General features: G+C 36.7%; 1 long non-coding RNA gene across 4 annotated transcripts in view; it reads right to left on the bottom strand.

Moving 5' to 3' along the window:
- The window catches only part of LOC103878996, a 216446-nt gene that overhangs the window by 26135 nt on the left and 177348 nt on the right, over positions 1–12963 (bottom strand). For all 4 annotated transcript variants that reach the window (XR_004179432.1, XR_004179431.1, XR_004179433.1 and 1 more), the window contains exon 6: positions 4724–4804. This is a non-coding gene — a long non-coding RNA (uncharacterized LOC103878996). The remainder of the gene's footprint in view (positions 1–4723; positions 4805–12963) is intronic.

Genomic DNA, 12963 nt, shown 5'->3' with positions numbered 1-12963 from the left:
TTTTATATTCTGATGTAGGCATTTGAACTTTGAAAGTCAGTAATCCTATGTTGTTGTTGCAGTTGCCCCCTGCACGCTGTGTATCACTCTTCCCTGAAGCAGTGGAAGCTGCAGGTCTGGCTGCCCAGATGTTTGGGATAGGTGGGAGTGGTAGAGTGTGGAAAGGTAAAGCAATTTGCAGAGAAATAAAGAGAGAAATTTGCCTACTCGATCTACCAAGAAAAGACAAGTCGTGGAAGCCAACAAAACTTGGCTTAAACAGCAGTAAAGATATTAGCTTGAACCACATAAAGTTATCCATATGCTACCATTTTTACCTTATAAAAACCAATGTCATATGATTCAACCTAATAAAAGTGTTATGTTATGAGGCAGTTCATCTCACATAATCTATTCTCTCTTCAGCAGAAATCAAAGACCATTCTGAATCTATATTTCCATGTTAAGGAGGAATATAATTTCCTTCATAATGCCATACTAAGAGACTAGGGTTGTCAACTGTCCATCATCAAAGAGTTTTTCCATTTCATTATAATGTAAAGGCTATTTGGGCAGACTGTGAATGCCTAGGGAGTGGTACATACAGTATACTTTGAGGTGTAAGAGTATACACATTGAAGCCAGATAGCCTGGATTCTAATGCCCAATCCACAATCCACTATTTGCTATCTGTATGACCTTTGCATGCCCCAATTTTTAAAAAATCTATAATGCAGGGATAATCACAGTATCTAGTTTATAGATTTGTTATGATAATTAATTGAGTTATTTGTAAGGCTTACAGATCAGTGCTTAGTATATTCTGCGACAAATGAGTATTTATTATAATTGTTGTTATTATTATTCTAATATATTATGGGTTGAATGATGCCCTCCATCCTATATTCATATGTCAAAGGCAAATCTATAGAGACAGAAAACAGACTAGTGGTTGCCTGGGACTCAGGGAGGGTGGAGAGTGGAAGTGGGTATGTGGGATATTATGGGAGTGATGGGCATGTTCTAAGATTGGATTGTGATGATGATTGCACAAATACTATATATTTACACATAAAATCTCAATTTTTACAAGAAAGATGAATGGTTTTATGGTATGTAAACAACTCCTCATGAAAGCTATTAAAAATGACTTATTGATAATTTTTAATTCAAATATATAGAGATACTATTTGCATTTTCATAGCCAATATCATGGAGCTGTAAACATGTAAGGCAAATAGAGAAGCTTAGCACTGTGGAAAAAGCTGTTGCCATAGCACAGCTAATTAACATCTTTAACATCCCATTTTCTTTCTATTAGCAAAACCACCTCTGGACATCTCACCATAGAAACATTCCTACTCTTTAATTATGTGTGTTAGTTTATTGTGTTTTATAGTTTTCATCTAAGGAAAATCTGATTGATCCCACTATGGGACTGATTGCCTAATATCCAGACAGCATTTGCTGTATTTTATGTTCAGGATACTGCCACTTGAGAAAGGATTATTTACTGTGACAAATCTTAAATGGGAAATGAAGCAAAATTAAGTAGTAAAACATTTTCTGTGCCAGAGTCATATGTGCATTACAAGAAGGAAAAACAAACTTCCCTTGAGAGTGGTTTTAATTATTCACAGTCTCTGACGTGATTTCAATATAACCCAACACAAATGCTGCCTGATTTTTCTTTGCCAATTTTGGTGAGTATTACAACAATCCACTCCACTTTTCAGGGAAGAATGCTTTCCCTTTCCAAACCTCATGGAGTCCACACTCAAAGCATTCTGACTCCCCATGACAACGACGTCAACTGAACAGAAACTTAAATTAGTTGAGGCAGTTTCCTACGAATCCCTGCAAGCCCCTTTGGATCCTTTCTTGGAACAAACTTTTAACTCATTCATGGGACCAGATAAACACACTCTAAATCCCCGGGCTCATGGACTGCTGGCCACCTATATTTGAAGTTCTTACTGCTCCTCTAGCAAAACACAAAGTCTCACATGACCTTCTCAATATTATCTTGCAAATATTTTTATTTTTTTATTTTTGAGATGGATTCTCGCTCTGTCGCCCAGACTGGAGTGCAGTGGCACAATCTTGACTCACTGCAACCTCCACCTCCTGGATTCAACCTATTCTCCTGCCTCAGTCTCCCAAGTAGCTGGGATTACAGGTGTGTGCTACCACGCCCAGATAATTTTTGTATTTTTAGTAGAGACAGGATTTCACTATGTTGGCCAGGGCGGTCTCAAACCCTGGCCTCATGTGATCCCCCTACCCAGGCCTCCTGAAGTGCTGGAATTACAGGTGTGAGTCCCCCCGCCTGGCCACTTGCATAATTATTTTTTAATTGCTCTCTGGAGTTCAGTGTTCTCTCACCTGCTAATACTCACTCAAGGACTCATTTCTACCAATGAGTCTTGGCTTTCTTAAAGAAAGAGACCATGTCTTTATTCATCTTCAAAGGGACAGCACATAAAACTGTTAAATGCTGCCCATTTTCCAAGGACCTTTCCAATGCTACCTTATCAGTAATACACTTCTGATATCCACAAACAAATCTAATTTCTTATTCCTTTTATATCCTCTATAGATTGTACAACCTTGATTACCTTTATTATGTTCTCTTTCTAGTAATTTGATTACTCTTCTTATTACTAATTATACTGTAAGCTTGTGAAAATATGCGACATATTATACTACCTGTGTTCACTGTTCTGTCCCAACCCTCAATCCCACTCAAAATCATTCTCAGAAAGTACTTGCTTGATAATGTCAATTAAATCAAATAATAATGGTTCTGCCATCCTTACTTATAATTAACAACATTCAAGTATATTATATCAATTCAAATGGCAGAAATAATGAACAAACAAGATTTTTCTGGTTTATTTAAGGAGCAAGAAATATTTGTAGTCAATGAAAATAACTTCTCTGTGAAAATTTTGAAGGGGCTAACTCTCTCTGCCAATGTTCCTTTCCCAATATATCTATAAACTTTCCCATCTTTCATGTTTTTCAAGTCCCCATCAGTATCTGGGGTGATTTTTATATGACTCTACCTTCTGATACACAAAGCAGTGTGGTATAGGAAGTAAGATATGTGCTTTTAAGTCACATAGTCCCAATCCCAAATTACACAGCTCGGGTGGAAGACCTAAGTATGCTCCTTACCCCATCTGAAGTTTAGATTCCTTTTCTCTAATATAAAGACCGAAATAACAACTTCATTTGGTTGTTGTGAAGATTACATGAGAAAATGTGTTTAAGGCACTCTTTACAATGCTTGTCGTATTAAAGATATTTTTAAAAGTTACATTAAAAGTATTGATTCAATTAAACAAATATTTATTAAGTACCCACTGACAGCCATGCACTAATTTGTTCCAAGGACCCAATAATGATCAAGACAGACACAAGGCCTATTCTCAAATTGCTTAGAGTTCAGTGAAGGCGACAGACAATTCAGCATGCAAATGTACTACCTGGTGATAAGCACAGTAATGCAAAAATAAAGACAAGAGTGTCTTTATTAATGCAAAAATAAAGACAAGGGTACAAATGAGGAGCACCTATAAAATCAGAAGATTCATTCTTCCAATAATTTCAAATCGCTGCCTAAATTCAAAAACTCAGTATATATAAACTGTGGTCATTATTAACAATAAAATATATTGGATGATTCAGTGATGAAGGAACAATGCAAGGTACCAGCTACCATATAGTCACCTTACAGAATTATCATGCCTTCTAGGCTATACCACATTCTAGAATCCACAAGCACAGTCTTATAGAGAAACAGCAATCAAATCTACAAACAGATATCTATCCTTTGGATATACAGGAAAATCTCAAGATAAAAACATACTCAATACACAGGTCATGCATTTGCATATTTTTCTACTTTAACAGCAACTGAAAATTCAGTGTGAAGAGACAGGAACTAAAAAGTAGTTTCTGCAAAGCAGATGCCCTTGTTGTGCTTCTAAAGCCTGGTTTCTATATTTTTAAAATAGCATGCTAATTTTAAAAGACAAAATAATAAAAGACATACAGGGTTGTGAATGGAAAAGTTTAAAAACTCACAAGGCCAATTTCTCGTTATAAGAGGTCCCTGGGGAGAGATAAGAAACTGGTATTTCACTTGTCAAACAGGAACTTGTGTGCTATTTTATACTTTGCTTTGCTTACAGCAACCTTAGCAGACCACGAATGTTATAGAGGAAGAATATTATAGGGGAAGAGTTTAGGTAAATTAAGTCTAATAGCTTTGCTGCTTAACGTAAATGAGAAGCAGTTGACAGTAGGGCCCTGAGTTCATTTCAGAGGATATTCTCTCTGTCTCTGAACAGGGTTGGCAAAGAGCTGCAGGATAAAGGGTACTCCAGGCTACAGCACTTTCCCCCGACAGGCATCCACCACACTCCTTGGACTTCCACTCTGCTCTTCTCTGCTCCCAGCAGAGGGGTCAATGTATATGTTCTGAATTTTGCTTGCCTTTAGCCGGAATATTACATGACTTGGGCAAGTGTAACCTAGAAAAACCTTTTATTTCCCTTAGGTGTTCTTCCATTTCTAGTCAGCTCTGCTTAAGTTGATTTCAAATATTGTCCTTTCTTATAATCAAAATATTTTGCTCGGGTATGTCTCCCGGATAGTCGACAAATATGTATGTCACTATTATATTTCTACAAAAATGGTACCCTCCTAGCTCTTATTAATTCCCCATTCCTCTCACCTGGATTCTTTGTAAGAGTGGGTATACTTTCCAACTGTGAGATTAATCATGAGGAGGAAATTAAGTCCTCTATGTCATCAACTAGAAAAAAAAGATAAAATTAAATATCATTTATTAATTTAAATAATGCAAAGAAAAATCTCTCATTTTAGTTCACTCATTTTCCTCTGCTTATTCACAGCTGTAGTGTATATATATATATATAAAATTATAAATTATCTCTAATGTGCCAATATAGGACCAGCTATAATTGGGTTCATAATGATTACTAATAACAAAACCTAAATGTTGTAAGCGAAATATCTTTGTAATTAGTGCCCTAGTTTTTGCTCAGTGAGGATAAATTGGGACAGCATCCACTAATGTTCTGGAGTCTGTTCAGAGATGAATAGTTGCCAAAAACTACTGGAAGGTTGAAGACTTCCTAAAGTTTATCTAATTTAGGGCCATGTGACATTAAGTCTCAATTTCCTCTTCTGAAAATTGAAGATAATAGAATCCGCCTCTCGAGGACATTAAAAAGATTAGGTAAAGTTCCTAGCTCATTGCGCCCATTTCATGCTCTATGTAAATGGTAGTTATTATTATTATTACTTTGATTAATAAATACTTCATAATAGTGTTGGATACGTCTATAAACACAAAATGAAATGAAACTCTTCAAATATAGCCATAAGGAAACTGTGTGATAGCAGACCTGTGACCCGGCAGCTGACAGACGTGGTCACTAGATAGGTCTCTACATACTTGGCTGTGAAACCTGGCCCACTCACAACCCTTCTCTCTTTTAATTTTGTCATTTGAAAATTTAAGGAGTCAACCTAAATTGTTTTCAATGCTCCCAGAGCTTACAAACTATCGTTTTAATGAATCCTCTAGGTTAAACAGTACCCATCTGCAATATCTGAGAGACCTAATGTCTTGTGTCTGAACCCATCCTTAATTTTGTCAGGAAATAAATATAACTAGATAATATACTAGAGCTTTTCTGGGGAGGAGGAGCTACTATATTTATTTCTCTAGAGAACTTCCAACCAGAACACTTGAACTCCTAAACTCTAAACCGTATCTTCCTAGGCAACTCTACAGGACTCCAAATTCACTTATTTCTGTTGAAAGAATAGGCTACTGTACCAACTGATAAAGAGCCTATCTAGGGACCCAGAGAGCACTTGACAGATACTATCACATTAAAAGCTGTTTGTTATTAGAGGAAAGCTAGTATGGAAAATCATTCTGATAACTAATCTGGAACACTGACAGTTAAGTGACTTTGTCTTCAGTGCCAGTGAACAAGGACAATGCAACTCTCTAAATTCTATTTACTCATCAAACCTCCTAATTAGATCAACTGCAATTGCCCAAGCAACTTTAATGACCCTTGTTAGAGATTTCTCACCCAGTTGCTACTGCTATCCAGTAGGCTTCTGAGACCCTAGCCCTGACTCTGCCTCCCCTACACCACCTCATTACTCCTGCCCTGTGAATCTCAACACTGTCCTTTACTCACCCAGGAACATCACCATCAGCAACAATGTCAATCCTCTCCACTCACTGCAACTTCACAGCCAAATGCCCTCATTACAGTTTATCCAACTGTTAGGAGTATTATTTGAATGCATCTCCTCTAAACCCTTTGATAGAGAATACAGTTTTCCACAACCCAAATTAAAATGTACACAGAATTTGTCTTCTGGTATCTATCCCTTAGTTTTATATCCCCTTCCAGCAAAACTAGCTAAATAATTTGTGATGCCCAATGTAAAATGAAAATGAAAGGTCCTTTGTTTCAAAATCAAGAATATTAAGACAGTGACAACAGGGCCCTAAAACCAAATTCTGGCCCTGTGTTAGCGTGGGATGTGTCACATGCACATGAAGCTACACCAGTCTCTCTTATTCCTGAGTTCTCAACCCTTCTAAACATGTGTACCATGGTGTCTTCATCAACCAGGAAGTGTTTCCTCTCTCCCCACAGCAACCTCCCTTGGCTTCATTGGTTTACATCATGGGCTGTTGCCATTTGATAGTCTCATGTCTCAACCTCTCAGAGACCAAGCTACCTACTAATTAATTCACTAGACTGATTGTACCTGGAAGGTCTTCTGATCCTCACATCCCCATTTCAAGTATGGCCTCCAAAATCTCTGTTGCATTTTTATTGACTAATCCATCACCTATTGGCCAAGGGAATTCCTGTGTGTGTGGACCGTGTGAATCTCAGTATCTTCAAATAATTTTGCATGCGATCCACCTAAGAATAAAGCTTGACCCTGGGCAAGGTCTTCTCAACAGAGTAATCAGTTTATTTTTTCTAGGATGACAGATAAAACATTTTATTTCCCATTATCAAGGCCCAATAAAACATCTGTAGGCTAAGAGTAGCTATGCCAATTAGCAGAAGCGACAGCCTGAGTCAATGAACTGTAGCCTAAAAATAAAGCCACGGTCCCTTTGGAACACTGCTTGACTTGGAACAGATCTAAGCGGCATATTCCTTAGTTACTACTGTTTCACAACACTTTTTTGACCCTGTTTTCTTAGGCATGTTTGATTCTCCAGTATATTTCTAAACATGCACATAAGCAATTTAAATGTTTTCCCGGGCCTTGGCAGAAAGTGAAAATAAAATAATAAGAAATATATTATTAAGTACATTATTGTTTATGTTATCAGATATAACAAGTGTTTTGAGCTGCTAGAGTTCTTTGTTTAGAAACACTTGGGTGTTTTTTAAGTGTCATCAAATTCAATATGCATAAAATTCATAAAGCAAATTCATAAAATGTATAAAGCCAATGTATTTTGCTTTATGTCATCTGCTTGAATACTGGGCATAAACTGAATTTCAGACATTTGAACTAGAAGAATTAACTAAAGAAATTCTTATGGAATTCTTCTGTAAAATAAATCATTTTCAATGATAATAATCATCTGTTAATCTATATTTTTCTTTCAGATATTTCATTATAAGAAGGCAGCATATATTGTGTGTCTTTAAAGAATGATGCTCAAATTGCATCATTTGAGGCAGAAAAATTATATTCAGAAGCATAATATTCCATTTACTCAACTCAAATAGAAACTATGTTAATAACACTCAAGAGAAAAGACCAGAGTCTCAGTATGGAATAAATTACAATGAATAAAATAAAGCAAGAGTGGGGGAGAATTTGTGTAACCACAGTATCTTGTCACATGTCTTTCTAGTAGAGAAAGAAGAAGAGGAGATAGATACATAGACACACGGGCCTAAAAACTTTAGGCTATTACCTAAACTGAGATAAGAATGTAAGATACACACAATTCTTTGATTTTCAACCAGAACTAAGCCAGAAAGGGAATGAGAGACCTTAAAGTGCACAGAATGCAGGAGTTAGGCAGCCTGGGTTTTGGCCTCTGCTGTATCTCAGCTACTGTGTGGCTCAGGGCAACACACAAGAGATCAATTTCTTTCTTCAATTAAATGAAAGCTTTGAACTAGATTATCTAAATTTCCTTTAACCTCTAAATGTCCGTGATGGAACTTCTACTTTAAAAAGGGGTTGGACCCATCAAAAAGTGGGCAAAGGATATGAATAGACATTTTTCAAAAGATGACATTCATACAGCCAACAGACACATGAAAAAATGCTCATCATCACTGGCCATCAGAGAAATGCAAATCAAAACCACAATGAGATACCATCTCACACCAGTTAGAATGGCGATCATTAAAAAGTCAGGAAACAACACGTGCTGGAGAGGATGTGGAGAAATAGGAACACTTTTACACTGTTGGTGGGATTGTAAACTAGTTCAACCATTATGGAAAACAGTATGGCGATTCCTCAAGGATCTAGAACTAGAAGTACTATATGACCCAGCCATCCCATTACTGGGTATATACCCAAAGGATTATAAATCATGCTGCCATAAAGACACATGCACACATATGTTTATTGCGGCACTATTCACAATAGCAAAGACTTGGAATCAACCCAAATGTCCATCAGTGACAGACTGGATTAAGAAAATGTGGTACATATACACCATGGAATACTATGCAGCCATAAAAAAGGATGAGTTTGTGTCCTTTGTAGGGACATGTATGCAGCTGGAAACGATCATTCTCAGCAAACTATCGCAAGAACAGAAAACCAAACACCGCATGTTCTCACTCATAGGTGGGAACTGAACGATGAGATCACTTGGACTCAGGAAGGGGAACGTCACACACCGGGGCCTATCACGGGGAGGGGGGAGGGGGGAGGGATTGCATTGGGAGTTATACCTGATGTAAACGACGAGTTGATGGGTGCTGACGAGTTGATGGGTGCAGCACACCAACATGGCACAAGTATACATATGTAACAAACCTGCACGTTATGCACATGTACCCTACAACTTAAAGTATGATTAAAAAAAAAAAAGGGGGGGGTTGGAGAAGCAGTCTCTGAAACAAGCTCTTCTACTTCCTACGCAGACAATCAACATTTAGATATAAAAACACCTTCCTTATCAGAAGAGCTGCCTGCACAAAACTGTTTGGCAAAGGTTATAAGGAAAACAATCGATACAAATTTCACATTTCTGTTTACTTTCTGCCTACTCACTTGGAAAAGCAATAAGATGGAATAAATTCCCACTGATCTAGGGGAAATATAACTAGAATGCCATTTTTTCTAAGTTCCTTTGTTTGGAAATTTTTAAAAGAGTTAAATCAAGTTTCATGGTTTATTAGATATTATTTTCTGTAGTGTTTGAAAATGCTTTGGGGTAAAAAAATGGCATGTGTTTTTAATACCCTGAACATTTTCTTTTTCAAACAAAAGTCATCATTCTTGTCTCAGTCCCCCTTGTTCTTCTTCCTATTCTGCCCCTTTGCTCAGCTTCATATATAAAAATCATTTTTATAATCTCTATTGGCCTCACGCTGTACCTCCAGGATGCCTTATGTAGTTCCGGGCCTCCAGGATTATATTTCTTATAACACCAATCACTCTTCGTTTTCCTATGGATGCTATTTTCTTTGGGCGAAATTACTTTTCCTTTATGTAAAAAATGTTTTAAGAAAATATTTTCCATATCTGCAAAAAGCATGTAGTTGATGCACTAGTTTTAAGTTCTTAAAGCAACCCCTCAAATATTCAAACTTGTAGGGGAATTAAATAACACTTTTTGTATAGAGGAAAGCATATCAAAGTAGGTTTCTGAAGCTTCTGGGATTGCAATGTTTTAAATTATTTGCCTTTTCTACAAAACTAAACTTGTTTTATCTCATCTTATTTGCACTATCACATCTTTCAGAGGTTTTAAGACATAGTATCATAACGTTAAAGAAAAACATTTGCCTTGTATTTTATTATAGTTCCTTGTTTGACTAAGTCACAAGGACACCATTGTTTAAATTTGCATGCCTCATAAAAATATATATTTGTGTAAATTATACTTACAAAGAATCTCCGGATATATCTCATTAACCACTACACAAATTATAGGTTATAAAAAGGTTACAGTCAGAGAGGCAGAACTACTTCTTAGGAAAGTATGAGATATGGGAAGCTTGTACAATATAATCCTTCCCAAACTTCGCCCGATAATTTTTATCTAACTGATAATTGGTTAAAATGAACATTGGGGTAGTTTTTAGCTTGGATAAATCCTGTTGGGAAAAAAAAAACTATATCCATTCACTCTTCGAATATTTATTGAGCTTCTACTACACCAGTCTAAATGCTATGTCCACACATGCATTTGAAGCATGAATGAGAAAAGTGGGAGATTCCTTTGGTAAAGGAGGGAGAAGGAGTGCAAGCTAATTCTGAGCACTATGCTCTTTCACGTCTCTCCTGTCAGCTGACTGAGGTACCTATTTCTTTTAAAATTTTCCCTGCCTCTGATTCACTACCTAGCCATCTACTGCCCCGAGTCACCAGACACCACGTAAGTCCTGAGGATAGATTTGTTTCAAGAATAAGACAAAAAGTATTTCAATAGTGATCCACAGAAAAACCATTTTAATTTCTGTGATAAGAAAAAAAAAAACAGGAAATGTGGCACAAGTATGTTTGTTCTGCCCTTCTATAGTAGAAAATTTGTATACTTTTGCACATGGCAGAACAGGACAGGCTTAACTAAAGAATAAGGGATAGTGAGTTGATTAGGTGATTGGAAACAGGCCTCAGCTTTGCAATTGCACATCAGTGGGCCTTGTATGTTCAAAGCATTCTGCATCTAAAGAAGCAAACGATCCTTTCCATCTGTGATAACAAGGAAATGCCAAAGTTCCAATTTCCTTGACATTTTATTGCATTTACTTTTGTCTAAAATGAGTATATAACATTATCTTATATAAAAGGAAAGCATATCTTGATGATCTTGAGACACATCTTGAAAACCTTCTCTACCAGACATCCAGACATGCTAGAAAAAATATATATATATAACAAATAACCCCATTTAAATGCATAGGCAAGTTTGCAGAAACTAAGAGAAATCAAGAAAAAAACAGAGGGAATCCGAAATCGGAGCGATAAACTGATATTTAAAATTTAGCTGAGTTCAGCACTTGCTAATCTCAGGAACCTAGAGATCTGGCTTTTAAGATTTGTTGCAAGCCAGAAAATAAAATCAAAGGCTGTCCTAATGTGAGCCAGGGGCTCTTGAACTGCTATACCTTCCGTGAAAGAGCAGACAGAAAATAAACAAGTCACCTACAAAAATAGATGACAGGGAAACATGTATTTCAGCATAAAACCAGGTCTGTAATTTAAATTTACCCTATCGGTGTGGTCCAGGAGACCCAAGCTAAGAAAATAACAAAGCAGTCTTGTGTTAGAGGAGTGCCTGGGCTGCCTGACAGAGCCAGTGCAAATCCTCTTCAAAGGGATGTGCCCTTAACCCCATTCTTAGACAATTTCACAGATCAAACAACGTGAAAGTACAAAAGAGCTAATAGACTCATCTCAGTGCAAATTAAACAACTGCGGAGTATCTTCCTTTTTTTTTTTTTTTTTTTTCCAGGAAAAGAACACTTTCCTATGTTAATGTTAGCCCAAATACACAGGAGGAAACAATAAGATTTGGATGAATTCCCCAGAATTTAGTCAGGAAGGGCAAGATAATCCACCAAGTGCTCAGGAGAAAGTAGAAACCAAGTAGGACCACCGTTTTTTTCAATTACATGCTGGAGATCTGAAACCTCAGAGCATTTCTGACTTCCTGGAAGGGCCAAGATAATGGATTTAAAGCAGCTACCAAAATGGAACTAAGAATGATTGGGAGTTAGTGACTAAACTATAGCATAACAGGACCATGATTATAATTAAAGACATCTTTAAAGCAAGTCATCTGGATAAATGCAGACAGAATTGGTAAGTAACTTTAACTGCTACTGAGGTTTATTTTGTGCTAACAATAGTGTGGAATGCTCAGTAATCTCTTCATAAATCTTGTTCTCAGTATATTTTGGGTTCACACAAATCAGAAACCGAAGTTAGATTGTTTCTAATTGGCAGCAAACCAGAGGGGACAGGAGACTGGTCAAGTCTCTGAGTTGTCCACTCCAAGATATGGACAATGAGTATATGAAGACAGACAGAGCCACCCTTTGAACAAATGGCAACAACTATATAGTATAAATAGGATGCACTGAAAATAGTAGGCTTATTTCTTAAACTGTCATCACCAACATTAACCAGTAATTATATTTCTCCACTTTTTGTAGAAGATATAAATGGCAAATTCTGAATTTATAATTTCTAATACTTCATTTTTCTGCTCTTGTGAAGTTCATTTTGAACTCTCAACATGAAAATATTAAATATTTTTAATTGTGCACATTGGAACTTGTATTACTTTGGACTTACATTGGCTGAAATTGAAATACAGTAAAAGTGCTCCAGAGTAAGCAGATCAGTTCATCAGAACGACAGCCTTTCAATGGAAAGGGCATTCCCAAGCTGCACCAACAAAAGCATAATCGTGTTACCTGCCCTAACCTGACAGCTCTGAATTAGTCTGATCCACCTATGTGCCGTACAAAGCATTATATTGCTCTGATTTCAAAAACTGAGCTTGAACTACACCTTTTCAGAGAAACAAACCATGCTTAGAAATCTGCCACAAATATCTATACATTGCTCTTGAATTCCTCCAGGAATTTGCACCTACTCATGCTGTTACTCTTCACTCTATGATTTCTTTGTTTTTCAGTCCCTGTTGACACTTAAATTTTACTCTGTAGGGAGATTCTTTTT

This window comes from Papio anubis, chromosome 1 (genome assembly GCF_008728515.1).
Source record: "Papio anubis isolate 15944 chromosome 1, Panubis1.0, whole genome shotgun sequence".
In the NCBI taxonomy this organism is placed as follows: Eukaryota; Metazoa; Chordata; class Mammalia; order Primates; family Cercopithecidae; genus Papio; species Papio anubis.
The sequence above is the reverse complement of the archived record's forward strand: the minus strand, read 5'-3'. Positions and strand labels throughout refer to the sequence as shown.